This window comes from Schistocerca nitens, chromosome 4 (assembly GCF_023898315.1).
Source record: "Schistocerca nitens isolate TAMUIC-IGC-003100 chromosome 4, iqSchNite1.1, whole genome shotgun sequence".
Classification (NCBI taxonomy): domain Eukaryota; kingdom Metazoa; phylum Arthropoda; class Insecta; order Orthoptera; family Acrididae; genus Schistocerca; species Schistocerca nitens.
Window position 1 is genome coordinate 933,411,097 of NC_064617.1, and position 11,724 is coordinate 933,422,820.

The 11,724-nt window shown below is 40.6% G+C and overlaps 1 non-coding gene across 1 annotated transcript; it reads right to left on the reverse strand.

Moving 5' to 3' along the window:
- Nucleotides 1-10,743: 10,743 nt before the first annotated feature.
- Nucleotides 10,744-10,815, reverse strand: Trnae-uuc (transfer RNA glutamic acid (anticodon UUC)). Its single transcript has one exon. It is a non-coding gene; the product is annotated as a tRNA-Glu (tRNA).
- Between the last annotated feature and the right edge of the window lie 909 nt (nucleotides 10,816-11,724).

Here is an 11,724-nt window from a genome sequence, read left to right on the forward strand (position 1 = left end):
GCTTGTATATCGCCAAAAATCTTTTCTTTTCTTTTTTGTCAATGTTTGGTGTGTTGTTTGTGCTTTAATTCATTTCACACCATTGAACTTTTTTGATTGGGTTGAGAGGCACCCACATGCCTTGCTCATACTGTGGCATCAAGCAGTCAGGCCTGCAAGATGAGTGGTCTGCCAAGCGAGTGGATTCATTCTTATTTACCGAGTAACATGAACTCTCGTACTCACAATTAAGTTACAAATTATCCTCCTGTATGAATAATACGCAACGGAAACGCAAATCTGACTATCAGTGATTTACAGAACTCTGACTGTTCACTACGCATTGGCAATACCACATTTTCTTTTTTTTGTCTTTTATTTAACGGCTTTTATCAACACGTGGCCACCGCACTGAATATGAATGGCGCACACATGATAAATTCTGGATATCATGACAACATACAGTTCGAAGGAAAAGTCCACCAATCTTTTTCTTTTCACTATCTTATTTATTCCGATAAATTCTATAACCTAAACACACAAATTCTATAACCTACAACAATAACACATGAGAAATTCCGCCCAGTGGGCATGGCTTTACATTGGTGAATCTCTATATTATGGTGTCGTAATTATTTAACGCTACAGTGCACTTTCTGGATAGGATGGTGGATCTTTTATTATATCTCACACTTCGACTCTCACAATCATCATCACGAAACTTTCCTCCAGACCGAGCAGTACAAAAGGAACACGCATAACCCACTAATCTTTTGAAACTACCTCGCTACTCTCCCATGCAAACCACACATACCCAAATTACATGACATACACCACACTACAATATGAAATACTACACAGGGAATAGTCACAACATTATCACTTTCAGCTTTCCCACTTCAATTAATATTTATCCCAGTTTCACACGACACTGCCCCACTTCGTAATTCTACTTTCCTACTATGAACTCTGGAGATATACGCATGTCTTCCTGTGCAATGCAAGCCAAGTGGCGTTGCTGGATAGACGGCCGACTCACCTTGCTTCTCTCTCAGAGTTTGAATCTAGCGTCACACGGAATCATATCACGCAAAGTAATATTAAGGACATATTCATCACACATGCGAGTCCTCAACTGATACCATGGACGAGTACTTCTCTTTATCCTTTGTCTCATACACAGATTGAGACTCACACAGTACTCACCACGTGGAAGTACTCGTCGCTAATTTCAAGTCCTGCACACGCCATTCCTTAAATATTTCAACTTATGGTACACACGCTATTTCTTAAATATTTCAACTTATTGTCACACGCTAGTAATTCAGCTTAACTTAAGCACACGGAAGTATTTCAACTTATTGCTACATGTGGTTTCATTGTGACCGTTGGTCACTTCCGAAGATTACTACAATCCCATTAATATTACCTGCCTGACATTTAATTCTCCCCACAAAAGTTCCTGAAATAGAGAAATTATTATATCAAACTACTCTTAAATATTCCACATGCATACCATATCTCCACTCTTTTGTGTTTACGGAGCACAACTAAAACAGGTCTTAACAGCACAAGATCCAGCGGCAGAGTGCTGAAACATGGCCGTTCTCCAGGTCATCTCACACCTCTCTCGGGGTGGGGGAAGACCATTCTACCGTATTGGTCAGCCACATTACAGGCGCTCGAAGCTCCGGTAAGTTTCATCTCTTTGGTGCCACCAAAGGTGGCCAAAGGATCGTCTCAAAGATGATCATATATTCACATTCACTATCTGCGGTTAGCAGACGACCATACATTCATTCATTTCACAGATCTCACCAAACTGGATGTAGGGATTTATTTTGTGGGAGTGCACATGTGATCAATTAAATAAATAAATTGTCAATCTTTCCCACACTGGTATCTGGCTTCGCTGTATTAATTGAAATTGAGTTATTTTACAAAAAAATATGTTGTTCTGACAAAAATAATGAAGTATGTTGTACCTATTTTCAATGTCGGGCGGTTCTGTACCCTTTCAGGGTATGGAACGTCATTTGGGTTCAGAAAATCTGCTGATGTTACAATTTTGGGAACCATTCTTGTTATTCTCGCTATCATTGGCCAGACAACTTGCCAAATCTGTGTTCTTGACAGTCGATTAAATTACAAGATGGGCAGGCGGGTGTGTCTGCTAGGTGGATGTTATAATGTCTTGTGTTAGTCGGAAAGTTTCTGATAATTGCTTTCAACTAATCTTTTTCCAGAATACTTCCCACTCACCTTCTTTTCGCTGGAATGTTTGTCTATATATAAATGAATTCGATTCGAAATGCGGAAGATGGTGAAATACGGTTGGGGCATTTTGCTCATTTTTAGGCAGGTTCACACTAACAAGAGTAATTATGTTGAGCAAGTGAGATGTCAAAGTGTTGGATGATATCTCCCACAGCTTATACATTGTACATGCATACAAAACTACGGACTTGATACTAACATGCAGGTTTATTCCACCGTCTTCTGCAGGTAGAACTAGTGTCAAATTTAACTCTGAAAATGTTTCCACAGATAATGAAGTGACCTCAGACAGATGTCGTTCTGGTATCCAGGTCTCGAGGAGTAGGTATCATTTGCGCCACATAGACGATTCTTAAAATGATATACATATTTGAGAGTGATGCCCTCTGAAGTTGTCGAGTTTCCTCAAGCTGTGCTACACTTACTCCTATGCTTTTTTACTTTTCTTTTGCAATTAGCAATGATTGTGTCCTTGATTAGTAATGATTGTGTCCTTCCATCTGTAGTCGATAATTAATATTTTCAGGTGGGAGACCATCTTTTTAGTTGTCCTGTGTCTTGTATAGGTATTCCGTGCCCAATATTCACACTATTTGATTTTGATTTATTTAATTTTGATCCTGGTGTCAGTTCGTTCTGGCCAATGATTTGGAGAGCCTTTCTATATCACTGACAAAGGTTTACTGCAGGGCTTCACAACATACGTGCTCACGGAGCAAGCTGTGAGCAGCAAGGCGCGAGCACGGAGCAGTGCGAGCACGCTACCCCCCACTACCGGACCAGAGCGGAGAGTGGGGAGAGTCACGTGGGGCACACAACAGCTGCCGCCAGTCAATGTGAATCCGCGCCCACCTGCAGGGATATCACTCACGAATTATTACTGCGACAAATGAAACAAATAAAGGAGAATGTACACGTGCCACATAATTTTATTAGCTTAGTGTATGCCTCTACCATCTGTAGACACTGAAACCAAAGAATTCCACGACAATCCTATATTTTCTACACTTTCTTCAACACTACTTAAAATATCACCTCCGGTTGTAGTGTTCTTCATAGCTACTACATCGAGGAGCTCCTCCCTCACCTGAAGATCTCTGTTAACACCTCTAATAAATATGGCAAGCTGCGCTGTTCCAGTGATATCAACACTTTCGTCCAGAGCTAGAGAATACGCCATAAAATCTTAACAGATATTTGCAAGCTGGCTCTGGACGTCGTCTGCCATGTCCTGTATGCGACGCATAATGGTCATGTTAGATAATGGCACAATCCGAAACTGTTCAACTTGAGATGGACACAAATGTTCCGCTGCAACTACCAAACATTCTTTTATTAGATCGCCATCAGTTAAGGGGCGCAGGGATTTTGCTAAATGCAAAGCAATTTTGTAACCCACTCTGAGAGCTGCCTCAGTTGATTTTTCTTCGTCGTCCAGATCTTCTTCGGATAGCTTCCTTTTATGCTTAATAACTTCCTGTGAACGATCTGGTCAATCACATTTTCCACGTCCGTAGTCTTTCGCGTGGTACGACATATAATGTCGCTGCAAATTAAATTTCGTAAAAGAATTCAGCGTTTTGTGACATACTAAACATTTTGCAACACCATCTTTTTCAGTAAACAGATACAATTCCTCCCAATGGGGGTTGAACTGCGAAAGCATGGTTGGGGTTACACAACGGAGACTTCACATGATTCTTAACCAGCGAAGTGACTGTTAAGAGCTGATCGTAGTACTTTAAACGTTACACAGTCGGCGCGAATTCAATAGGCAAGCTGCGGCCCTATTCAAACGTGCGCGCGCATTTCCCCTCCCTCCCCTCCCTCCCTACTCCGCGACCTTGCACCTGCTCGCGAGCACATGCCTGAGCAGACGCGAGTACTCGCGCTCAAAACCGGCCAGTTGTTAAGCCCTGGTTTACTGTCATTCTTAACCACGAGACTCTTGTCAGCAGCATAAGGCCAACATACAATATTTTTGGCATTCGTGTTTAACACTCTTAACTGTTGTTCCAGAGTGGCTAGCAGAGGTTCTAATGCGATGGCCAACAGAGCCATCAACACTGGGCAATCTTGTCTTACCGAACTATTGCAATTACATGTTTGCGTCAACTGACTGTTTGTTAGGGTTCTGGATGGACTTTGGATCAATAACCGGAATATTAAATTGACAGAACATTGTAAAAAACCCGTTACCCTCATGTTTTCAAATAAAAAAAGGCGGTTTACTGGGTCAAAGGCCTTTTGAAAGTCGAGAGATACTATAACGCATTTTAATTTGAGAACATCTGCTGTGGCTATTATATCTCTAAAGTAGCAGGCGACCTGTATAATCGATTTAGCCTGGCCGACGTTTGTTTGCTTAGGATCTGTTAATATATTTATTACAGTCTTGAGCCTTTGTGTTAGTACACGGGTCATTCTCTTATAGTGATTATTAAGCAGAGTTATTAGTCTGAGGTTCCTGATGAATCTTGCTGTTCGAGTTTTTGGATACTCACTGCAGGGTTTGATGTTAAGTGTAAGGATTTTAAGTTTTCACGTTCCAAAAACATTCATGCCCTCTTACACATATTCCTTCACTTACCAAATTCTCAAGTGAATGTTTTTTATGGCTAAATCAACTTCGTGTGAGTAGTCCCTATCACCAGCTCCTAAGTATGCCTAGGGCAATGGCTGTGTCAAAACATGTAAGGAGTAAATATTTTCTGAAGCTCGATTAGTTGGAATGATAATATTGGTCAATCAAACTCACATAGGCCACTAAGCAATTTAATTTATGTGAGAGCATTAGGATGAAATGAACTTCGTTGTTTAAAGCAATTAGCTTAGTGATGGCCTATTTCAGTGAAACGGCACATGTGAACAAAGTATAATGTGCTAAACAATGCAGGCCGACGTCCGACAGTTTTCGTTCTGCGGAAATTATGTCGTTATCTTCTGACTGTCTAATGAAAGTACTTTTCATTTGTATAAGTGCTCTTCAAACTATACTGTAGTGATTGCTGTATATTTTTTTCTTGGTGTCTATAATTACTTCCTTCAACAGATAACGTCGCTAGATCCCTGCCTATATTACTAAGCGGCCATTCCGGCGACTGGCACGCAGCACCAGTTGCAGATTGTCTAGCTAATGCTTTCAGGGGCAACAAAAATTTGATTTTCAATATTTCGCATAACTACCGACCACATTCAAAAATTTAAAATCCTGTCATGATGTACTTATGCTGAAAGTTTAACACACTAAGTCAAGTTTTACAGTTAGAAACTGTGTTTGTTTTGAGGCAGTGTAATTGACGGTGTGCGAACATCCACACTTTATTCATCCAGTATTCGAGAATTAGAACACAGCGAGTTCCAACAAACTTTAAGCATAATTTCAAACCTTTTCTACTCTCTTACATGCTTAATGTCAAATATTTAAGACATGAAGTGATTTGTAAATTAATCAGACGTTTGAAGTAGCTTTAGTGTAGTGGTTCGATTCTTTGGAGAATACGGGATTGACAGCTAAATTTATAAATGATTAGCCATAAACAAAGATATTAAAATATTTTCCCATGCCGGGAATCGAACCCGGGCCTGCTGGGTGAAAGCCTGCTATCCTAGCCGGCTACAATGAAATGACATAAATAAGATGATAGATAATTGCAGTCATAAATTACAGCATTCAAAAAATGAGTCTTTAGCAGTAGCACAATTTAGCACCTTCACTGTCACCTTCAACTGGTGGCAGATCAGCATGCACATTTTCTTCTTCTGCAGCCGGTTCCTCATCATCATTTCCCAGACCAAAATTAATCATTCAGTAAATCCTTGATGTTTGTTCCTTCCAGGGTAAATTACATGGACAGAAAAGCAGTCCCGAACAGCGACATCGCAAAATACTTCACTGCCGTGTTATTTTTGTCAGTTCCAGCCTTCTGAACGCATCCATAGGGAGTTCAAGATCTTCCTTTATATCAGACACCAGATGTTTGTCGCCATATTCTTGTATCTGCCGTACTGCTGATTTATTTTTCATTTGTGACTTGCAGGTGAGGTTAGGGTCGGGAACGTGACCCAAACCATTCCCTCTCTACTAGGAACCCAGTTCCTAACCTATACCCATTCTGTTGAAGACAATTCGGAGCATGTTACCATATTTCTTATTGTGATTCTGATATTTAAGTATTTTCTCGAATTCATTTTGCAAATACATCTTGTATTCAATATGTTCATCGCTCCCAATATTGTTAAAAACATAACTTGTATATGTGCCCATTAACCAAATCACTGCGTTATTTTCTGCCTGAGGGTAGTAACTTTCCTCTGGTCTGAAGAAAATGTTAGTCGGTACATTGTTCGCTGAAGTTCTTGTTGTTTGAGGAATTTTTCCCTGTTCCACCTCCAGTTGATAATCCGATCTTCACATGTGTAACGATGAGGCACACTATCAACGAGGTTGCATTTGCTGCAGAGGTTAGTGCCACTTAAACCGATGGCAAAGAGACGCTCATTAGTGCTGATGATGTTATTGACTACCTTGTACCACGCTGTTCTCACGTCAGACGAAAGAACATCACTACTGATGTTTTTCCAGACCACATTCCATGCTATTCCAGCATATTTGGTTTCTATGTTATTTTTCCTTTCATGTTTCCGACTTTCAGCTAAAATCGCCTTTGCTGTAACGTTTTTGGAGTTTAAAAGCTTTTTGCTGAGATAACTTAGTTCAAGATAATACTCCCTAATGTGTTTCAGCTTAAAACTTATTTTTTGTATATTTATCGGCGGCTCTACACTTTCTGGCCTGAAAATATCGTATGGTTTTGCTGTAATGCACCCTGGATCATTACACATTATGCTCCATGTTCGTTTGACATACAGTGCCATCGCTTTAGACTTGATGTCGGTTAGACCCATTCCTCCATTGCTTGGATCCAAAACTGCTGTCTTCACCGGCACTCGAAACAATTCCCCTTTCCACAAGAACTTTGCTAAGGTGGACATGATCGTATTCGCCACCATCGATGGACCTGTGCTATGTAGTAGGCCTTGGATAAAATATACGTGTTGATAAACAGTATTCTCTGGAACTGGTCTATGCTACGTTGACAGTTTTCAATCAAAGCTCCCTTGATTTTTCTTGCCACCTCCCGCCAATTTATTGCTATCATTTTTAAAAGGGAAGTTGTCAATGCCATTCCAAAAGCTTTGTCTTCATTAACATGGTTCGCCCACTCAATGCGCAAGTTAGCAAGCCGTTTTATATTTAGAAATTTACTTTTATTTTCATTTACCCTCGCATCTGATGCGGAACAGTATTTTACAAGTATCATCTCTAGTTGTGTCACATCTGTTTGGTCTCTGATGATTACGCCTACATCGTCGGCGTAAGCACCTACCACGGTCTTTCAAAATGGTTCAAATGGCTCTGAGCACTATGGGACTCAACATCTTAGGTCATAAGTCCCCTAGAACTTAGAACTACTTAAACCTAACTAACCTAAGGACATCACACACACCCATGCCCGAGGCGGGATTCGAACCCGCGACCGTAGCAGTCCCGCGGCTCCGGACTGCAGCGCCAGAACCGCTAGACCACCGCGGCCGGCTACCACGGTCTTTGTTCCTTGAATGGTAATGCCTGTCAGCCTGTGCTGTAGCTGTCTCAAGAAAGGTTCCAGCGATATAACGAACAGGAGCATGGATAAGGGGCTTCCTTGGGTAACACCCCCTTTTTTTTTCAGTTAACGGAGATTTGTGCACTAACACCCATTGCCATGTTCTTGATGATGTCGATGGTTTTTGGCAGGAAGTCCATTCGGCACATTGTCTCTCAGGTATTTGTGATTAATTTGATCAAATGCCTTATGGAAGTCTATGAAAAGCAGTCCACATTTAATGTTACTTGCCTGTGCTAGCGCAATAACATCGCGATAGAAAGCCTCAGTTTGTAAAATCGTAAAAGCACAAGTCTGTTGTTGGCCTATGATGTCAGCGGTGCATGGTGTAAAGCGCTTGTTAATTACTCGAGCTATAATTTTATAATCTGAATTTAAAAGCGAAATCGGTCGTAGGTTGTTTATTTTTTTGCAGCCTCTGTTCTTCGGGATCAACACGATTTTGCATTGTTTGAACTCTGCAGGCACTAGCTTTCCTTGTAAGAAAGACTTCATCGACAATTTCGGTGAACTTTTCTCCTATTAGGGTCCAAAATCGTTTATAGAATTCAATGGGTAGTCCGTCAGGTCCTGGAGATTTTCTAGCAGGGGAGCTGCACACGATTTCTAATACATCTTCTTTGGTGATCTCCGAAGAAATGTTCTCATCATCATCCGGCGATATTCGTGGAAGATATGTACCAAAGAGCTCATCGTATTCTTCTTCGTTGTTTCCCCTGACGCATACATACGTTCATAGTACGCTGAGATCTCTTTAATTATTTCCTTCTGGGAGGTGATTATGGTACCATCATCTATTTGAAGTTCATCCATGAAACTTCTTCTTCTATTCTTGGCGTGTCTGACAAGGTGGTACAATGCAGCAGTCTCATCTACAGTGACTGATTTTGCTTTGGATTTTATTTTAAGTCCCTCCAGTTCCTTACGTTTCAGACTTATTAATTGCTTTTATTTTCTTGATGTCTTTTAATCTTGTAGGAACTGCATCTGTCTGATCGTAGAGGTCCCTGAGCACGCTGCTGTAGAATTCTACAGTCTGTTTCCTTTCTCTGGCCATATCTATACTAAAAGATATTAAAACTTTCCTTAGCTTCGGTTTCGCTCGTTGGGTCCACCATTCTATCACACTTGGAAAGTTGTTCAGTGAACGGAGACACATTTCCCAAGCTCTGGTTAGGGCATCTTCTAAGTCTTCTTCTGATAATAACGATATATTTAGATTCCACTGGCTTCTTACTCTTCGGGTAGGTTGTGGTGTTAAATTTACGCAGGTCAACAACGCACTGTGATCGGAAAAACTAACGGGAACAGTTTCTGTTTTCAGTACTTTATCTGCTAAATTTTCCGATACGTAAATTCTGTCAATTCTACTACAGGAATTCGCAACAATATGAGTGAAGTTCACCATTGTTGGGTATTTTATTTCCCACGCATCTTTTAATTTTAAATCAACAACAAGACGTCTCAAGTCAGTTGAGTAATTATAAGTTGGAGGGGGTTTTTCCTCAGTAAATAAATTACGCTTTCATTAAAGAATGTGGCTCTTGCAGCTCTATTACTGCTGCCAGAAGGAGCATATAAATTGACTATAGTAACTCCTGCTACATTTATTCCAATACCTCGCCCCGATTCTAATTTATCAGCGTCATGTACGGGGATGCCTTCTCTAACTAAAATGGCCGTGCCAACATTCGTTTCAGTGGAAATATTGTAAAAAGCAACGTAATTGGAAAAATTGAATTGTGGGAATACCACTTCCTGTAGGAGAGCAATATCCGTCGCTGACTCATACAGAAACTGTTGCAGAGCAGCTATTTTAACATCCGACTGTATCCTATTAATATTTAACGTGGTAATCGTATATGACTGTAACATAGGGGAGTGACCTTTTTTCCCGCTAGTCTATCATTTGATGCCACTCCATGCCGGATACTTCCTGAGAATCTGACTGGAGACCACCGTCACGGTTTGCATTAGGAACACTACTAAAGGATTGCGATCTATGCTGGCTTGACCATCGTTCATTACGAATTTGCCTGATGTCATCGTATTTAGATCATGCGTCTTTTAAGTAGCAGTTTTCTACCTCAGGGGGCAAATTAAATACTCTGACTTGTTTATAATCAACATCAGCATTTGAAATGGTAACTGTACTCAACGAATTATCGCGATGGCGGAATTCAGCTTTTCCTTCAAATTTCTGCAAAATCCGTTCCAGCACCAACGGGGAAAGCAGCTTCACAAAAAAGCAGTATTGCTCCAAGTCATAATAAGCAGTGTGCGTCTGATCCTAAGTAATGCCAATAACGTCAACGATCCAGTCATGAATTTCTAGTGAACTTGGCTGAACATTGCGGGTTGCTTTGTCAAATCCAAATCTTAGGGTAAGCTTTCTGGGAAACGTGGTAGCCATGTCAGCAGTTAACAGCTCACGAAAACAAGGAAACTAAAATGCTGCAATTTTACACAACACTGTAACGCAGAGTCATAAAATCCAAACAGAAGAGCCACAGCGCGTCCGCTGAGGACGGCCGCAAAAGCCGCTATTCTGGTCCCAGATAAACGAAACTTTTGTGTAATAGCTTGTCAAAAGGCTATGAACGATAATGGACACAGCTCAAAGTATAACTGTCTGTAATACAACTATATTTTTAAATTATTTCACAATGCCAACCAAACTGCGGTCTCTGTTTACGTTGCTAAGCAGAGATAAAACGTTTGAAGTTGTTTTAGTGTAGTGGTTCGATTCTTTGGAGAATCTGGGATTGACAGGTAAATTTATAAATGACTAGCCATAAACAAAGATATTAAAAATATTTTCCCATGCCGGGAATCGAACCCGGGCCTGCTGGGTGAAAGCCAGCTATCCTAGCCACTAGACCACATGGGACAACGAGAAACAATGAATCCGCAAACGAACTTCTACGCTCATTTGTTGCAGTGTACCTTTTTTGTCTTGCTGTTCATGTCGCCTTCAATGCGTACTATGAAGTTTATGCATAGTGCTGATTGTTGATATATCTGTCTGAATTTCTCTATCATTGATTCAAACGCTTGTCCAATGGCTTTCTCTACTCACATACTGCATTCTTCTCATAAATAATTAATTACACGAATACATTTTTTCATATTCTTACACACTGTCAACAACAGAATGAGGAACAGATTCTTAATTTAGTACAGGTGCGTGAAATGCACTTCGGTTTATGAGCTTATTCCGCAGAATGTTGCAGTCGATGCGCTACCGGTGAGAAGAGTTGCCACGAAAATATTGAACAGAGAGCTACGAAAAGAATACATCAGATCGCAAACTTGAATTACATAAAGAGAAAAGAATGAGAGAATCCGTAAAGATCTCTTCAAAACTATTCATAAGAAACTTAACTCTTCTCTTACCGAACGACCATAATCCACCGAACGGCATACACCATGGTCGCAAGCTGTTTACTTTCAGTATACCTTTGATACAACACACTTTGATTGAAGTTTTACTATGCCTTCGTGTAGCGTTTAAGCACGAATCGTGAGACGACTGTCTGTGCATGTGTGAATACTGTAATCTTCTTTGTAATCCGATACGTGTCCTTTAACATCGGACTGGCATTCGCTTTTGTTCCACGGACAACCCTAAAAAAATGATGTTGTAAAATTACCATCTGAAATTCTCAGAACACAGAGATTTTCATAACACTCCAAACCTAGCGCTCTGTCATGGACAGAAAGTAATCGTAGGCGATACAGGTGTATTTAGCGCGACCTGAGACAGTAACATTCTATCAATCCTGTTCATTCTCTCTGC